The following is a 6,309-nucleotide window of genomic DNA, read 5'->3' on the forward strand; positions in this document are numbered from 1 at the left end:
TTGTGTACATATGCGAGATTGCTCGACTATTCAACGTGCGTTGTGTACCGCTGATCTAAGCACCTAGTCAGTTCTCTCTAAAAGACTTTCGATGGTGGCGTGAATTTCTGGATGAAGACTGATAAGGTATTTTATATTGTAAAGCGTGCAGTATATGTGTATATTGATCATTAGATTCCATGATAAATCTGCAAGCTGGTTGCACTAAGTGAATACTCTATCCCATATTGCGCCACCTGTAGGCCCCGTTATAATCATACAGGTGGGGCCCGTCCTGTATAAAGTTTAAATAGGTTTATATCGAACTAGTATAACGCTCAAACCGGACAGACCAAGTCTAGTGTGTAGACAGGATAGACCACGTCGAGTATGTACTCAAACTGGGCGGGCCGGTGCGGTATGGAGCTCATAACGCAGACACCATGTGTGGTATCTATTTACAAACCGCTTCTCTCTAAAGAGCCTGCTACTAAACCCCTCCTTTACCGTTTGCTGAGCCATGACTTTGATAATACGTTCAATCACGAAATAGGGTAACTTAATTTTTGGAAACATAAATTGACATATGTCTTTGCAACTATAGCTGTTTTAGTGTTATTTCTGGTGTTTTCACGCTTGAGCTTAGTGATCTCCTTCCCATATTTTGCATGAACCCATACTGCAGTGAATACAAAGATCAGAAACATCACGAAAACACTTATCAGACGACTGAAGATGTAAGATTTGTCAATTTGAGGTGTCCAACTATGAACGCAGATTGGAGGGTCGTCTTATCAGCAAGTGATCTGTGCTTTGAGCATGCAGCAATTAACGAAATTGTCCAAATTTCAAGCAATTATTCAAGTTAAAAAAAAAATGGCTCAGTCGCTTTTTAAAGAGGCCTTTCTGCAATGCAGGAAATCATCAATCTCAAAGGAACTTTATGAAGATGCACCATAATTAGCATGCTCTCAATATTTATCAAACACATATGTTACGACACTAAAAAGATGGAAACAAGATAGAGGCTCTCAATGAAGGCTACACAACAATTTTATCTAAAATTCTCGACCGCCCATTACCCAAGCAGAGTTAGTCTATCGTAAAAGATATCCTTCGTTACTGGAACAAAACACACTGCTGTGTTTTGGGAGATAAATTTAACGAACAATTTCTTACAGGTGGTGTAATGGAAATGCAGATGCAACCCGTAAAGAGCCTACAAATTCCACAAAGAACAGAGACACAAAAATAATTTTTTTCTTGTAGCGCGTATTGAGAATGAAGGTGTAGCTATTGTAAAAACGGGCTTGGCGAATCAGATTAATTCCGACCTGCACTCCGAGTCGCGCACCGAAGCGGACAGCCCCAAGTAATGACGATGGGTATCTACCAAAGAGAAGGATGAAGATGAATCTGAGCATATTCACCGGTGTGGTTGAAGCCGCCAGCCTGGCTGCAATTGGTCTGCAGCAGTGCGCCGAATAAAACGTATGCGCGAAATATGAACCACTTCATTGCCACAGAAACGACTTACCGGAGGAAGATCAATAGGGTGAGGGATAAATTACAGAAGATGTTTGCCCATGAACAGAGTGCGGACCGACGAACCAGTGCTGCAACTTATCACAAAGGCCAGGATTGCGTAAATGCGTCCAAAGCAACACCTTGCCGCAGGGACGGTGCGAAACAAAGCCGCGAGTCGCGTCCTAGCTGTACTTGCTGTCTTCTTGTCTGGTTTCAATTTTGAGGCAAGCGAGCCGACAGATCTTATTCCTCGGGAAACGAACTGGTCACGAACATGTGAGGAGGAACTGGCATTTGTTTATAGAGAAGAGGGAGGCATCAAAATGCTAGTGTGAGAATAACCACAAACGAGAAAAATTAGGGGAGTAACCTCTGGTCCGCTCTACTGCCGCGTTGTAGACGAACGTGACAAAATGAATTTTGTCCTAATTTCAGTGGTCATGGTTGGCGCAGATAAACATGTCAGGCGGCGTGCGGTGGAACCCTTCAGCCAACAGATCGGTTTGGGTGTAGTAGCTGATGGCGTGTTGTGAACTGTGGAAGAAGCCTGAACGACTTCGGTAAAGACCGTCGATAGGAACGTCCAGCTATCGGTCACTGAGAAGCACTTGAGGGGCCCCACAGCACAGCATTACCTCGTGCAGACAATGGAGGCAGCCCGTATAAGTCGATGCCGGCGACTGCGGAAAGAGTAGTACGCTAGGGAGAGGCTGAAGTAGGGCAGTCGGCGATGAAGTCGGCCGTTTGCAGCGCTGCACGGCACACAAGCTGCGGCGTATTTTGAAACGCTTGAGGAGAAGCCAGGCCAGAAGAAACGGATTTTCATGTGGTGATAGGTTTTGTGGACGCCTAAGTGACCAGCCGTGGCACCATCGTAGAGGGCCGCCAGTATGTGGGTGAGAACCCTTATGAAACCGCTGGGACCCGACGAGTGCCTTCAGAGAAATAAATTTAATGGTAGAGCACACCGTTGTCAAGACTGAACTGTTGACGTTGCCTACGCATCTTAGAGGTAGGAAAGTGAAAAGCACGGGTAAGACGGTTGATTAGAGAACAACAGTATGGCTCGGCTCGTTCATATGATACAAGGGCGTAGCGATTCGGAGCCGCGGCAGAAGGTGCAGCGGTGATGTCTAGAACCCTTGATGATAGTGTGGCGTCGAGGGTGCACGAAGAAAGTCGCGTAGAAGCACGACTCAACGACTTTGGAAGAGGGTAACGAGAAAGGGCTTGACATCTAGCACCCGATTTGTATATGACATCGAATGTGTATTCTTGTAGACGCAGACTGCAATGGCCTTTGTTCAGCCAGTTTGGAGGGAAAATGACCAACTCGGAGCGTGATGATCTGTGATAACCGCGAATGCCCTGTAAAGGTAGGGACGGACTCCTTTCGGACGTTAGGAGAGCAGAAATTTTGGCGTAACTTTTGTTTGAAAGTGGCCCAATCGGGAATCGGTTGAAGTAAAGACACATGAGCTTAAAAAAGCCATTCCACCGGTTGAAAGAACTGACCCGGCCGTAGCTCTTGAGCCAGTCTTCCCCGTCGTTGCCACAGTCAACGAAAGCTCGTCTTGTCGCGGAAAAGCATACTGACTGTAAAGAAGGAACGCCGACCAAATAAAAAACAGCAAAAAACAAGACGTTTCGTCTGCCATACCGAAGCGTTGTTCATACTGACATGAAGTAAGCAGCTAGCTGGGTGGAATTAAATATGCTTGAAAAGAAGGCGCAGGCGAGGACGTAGCTTCCTTTCAGTTGTCAGCACGAGGTTCCGGCACAAGGAGTAAGATCAGAGAGGGGCGCCGACATTGTTGCGCTGCAATACACTCCGGCATAGGCCGATTTTGCTACGCGAACGCTGAGCTCGCATCCGGCCGCTTAGCTTCGCCCTGTACTCTCGCCCTCTGCTCCCCTTTCTTCGCTGACGCGGCTTTGGTCGCGCTTTTTTCCTCTCCCAATCCTTCTTGCAGAGAGAAATTGCTGCGCCCCATCTTGACAGTGCCGAGAAACGAAATCCTCCCACTCTTGATGCAGGCGACCGTGCGAGTGTCGCGAACAGCAGGCGGAGAGCAGACGGATTGGTAGCTTTGCGCATCGCCTAATAGCCGGAGAACGCACAGTGGGGTCGTGGTAATCGTTGTGGGTACGCAAACTATCTTTTTTTTTCAGATAAAAACTTCAGATAAGGCTCCTCCTGTGAGGTTTTTGTGTCGACTGCATGCGTCCATAAGAATGAATCGACAGGGACATGCAGACGACAAACCACACAACGAGATCGCCGGTATGCACACGGTGCGGCGCACGGCGAGGAAGACGTGTTAGAGGCAGATACTGTGCGCCGGTATTTACGTGCTGATGGTACGAAAGCGCAAGTTAGGTGATGAAGATTTTTGTCGTTGGCTGTGAATCAGGGTGTCACAAAGAAAAAAAAAAGCTGTGCCGTTTTTTTGTAATCGTAATACCGTGCATAACGCTCATTGGGCGGCTCTCGATAGAGTGAAAAGAGCTGAGAAACACGTTGTCTGCATGGGAACTAGCGCATATATGAAGGAGCCAGCGGGGTGCGGCAGGTAAGCTCAAGGAAGCAAACGACCAAAGCGATTGCGACGGTTATATACGAGCGGTGACACAGGCAAGGGACGACATACCAGTGCACTTCGACTATGCAAACGACGAACGCGTTGGCCAGATATATATGCAAGCGACACGAAGCAGACAACAGACATGGCGGCACCCCGGAACCGCCAGAGAAGAGGAGCAGCGGCGGAACGCTTCATCACCGTCGATGAAGTCGCTGACAAATCCGAGCGCTATCTATCGGAATCGCCACAAAGCTTTCTTCGGTGTCGCAAAATTCTGCCCTTCCCTACAGTGCAGTCGGCGCTCCAGTCGATCTAACTCCGACCCCAGTCGATGTTGTGGCCTGTAGATACAGCGTGCTCGGCGATAGCATTTCAATCCTCTGATAACTTCGAGAGGTGCCTAAAAGAACACAGTAACAACGTAAAAAAGCAAAAACAAAATGAATGTAAATACTGGAGCCTTCAACTAAAATTTCAAATTTCCACGCTGGTTCGCATGAACTCAATGATATTTTGGGAGTAATTTTCGAGCAACATCTATTATTCGATCGACCATTCAGACTATTTGCGCAGTAAATTGTCGTGCTCAGTGGGCGCACTGAACAGATTACGAATAATTGTACGTGTCGGATGCAAACTGCAACTTTATTTCTCGATAATTCACAACTATATACATTAAGGGCTACTTTTAGGGTGCAGAATAAAGCTTACATATATTACAATATTATTCTCACTACAAAAAAAAACAACATCTGTCCGTGTAATATTTAACCTTTCACTGAGTCAGGATATCGAAGAAGCTTTTAAAAAACAAGGTACTTAAACACAATTCATTAAAAAAACGCGTTTTATACAGAAATAATCAAATAAAATACAGTTAGGAAACACTTGAGAAAACATATCAATATATAAGGCTAGTGCACACAACTTTCCAACAACTAATGTCCATTTTTCAACGTCCCTCCCAAATTATGACCACCAATAGTGGACGTTTGCGAGACCGCAAGCCTAGACCACTGCTCCCAGGTACTTTCTATAGCAATGGAAAACCAAAGGGACCAAAACTATAAAAAAGCTATGCATGGTATGCTACTTTCTTAACTTTGCCGTGTAAGCATACAGATATGGTTTTACGGAAAGCCATCCTGTTTTGTGCACAGAATTGTAATTTTAGTTTGTGTTTTGCTTATTCTGTTGTTGCTTTTGTATACGAAAGCAGGCTTCACTGAGGTGTTATATAACGCCTTTTTTGCTCATTTTAGTTTTGCATATGCTCTGTTAATTAAAATTGAAGAAATAAATACAACTGGCCGGCTCCTTATGGATCTCAAACCGGACGTACCGGTCCGGTTCGGAGCTGAAACCGGTAGAATTCGTCCTGTATGACTCATACCGAACAGAGTATTTTTTCCCAACGCAAGCAGCGCGAGCCTTGACGCTCCGATTTCTTTCTGTGAGATATTTAATGCGCGTGCTACGCGCGTCGGAAATTAGCGACCCGACTACAACAGGCCCCTGCGGCTGCGCCCTTCATTTTTTTTTCATGTTTTGAAGTCCATCCCGCTACCCCTGCCGATTTTCTTCAACGCTTGGAATTTCTTCAGTCGGAGCAAGATTTGAAGCAGCCAGTGCCAGGAGCGCGGAGATGCATTCCTTTTTCGACGCTTGCCTAAGTATAAGTATGGGCAAGCGTTCTCTGAAGAACATATATTTTACATGGTCAACTTCGTGGGCAGCTAACGACTGCCCTACTTTGGCCCACGTTTGGCTGCCGAGCACTGGGTGCAGCCTAATTCCCTACCACTTGGCGATAGTTGGCTGAAAGCATATTTCCAAGTTTGAACCAGCGTAATTGTCAGCTAATGGGCACCCGCTTTTTTGTCTGCATTGGCTGGCTGAGAATATTGGCTGCTGAGCTCTTCCCAGTTGTTTGCCGATGATCGGCCATCAGAATATTTATGTTGGGAAGCGCTGCAGAATACGCTTCTATATAAAAAAGCAACCCTTCATACAGCAATCTTGTCGTTCTTGAATGCCAAGACGTTTTTATAAGATCAACCACGGAATGCATCAGTTGTCATTTTTAATGTCTAACTTTTCGCATTGAAAATAAAGGTCAAGGATTAGAAAAACACGAGAGATCATGGATGGAGGTATTATCCCAAAGCATTGAAATAGGGTGAGAGTCAACTTGAACAAAATGTTTGTATCTTATTTC

This window comes from Amblyomma maculatum, chromosome 3 (genome assembly GCF_055883805.1).
Source record: "Amblyomma maculatum isolate TAMU_Amacu chromosome 3, ASM5588380v1, whole genome shotgun sequence".
NCBI classification, from domain to species: Eukaryota; Metazoa; Arthropoda; class Arachnida; order Ixodida; family Ixodidae; genus Amblyomma; species Amblyomma maculatum.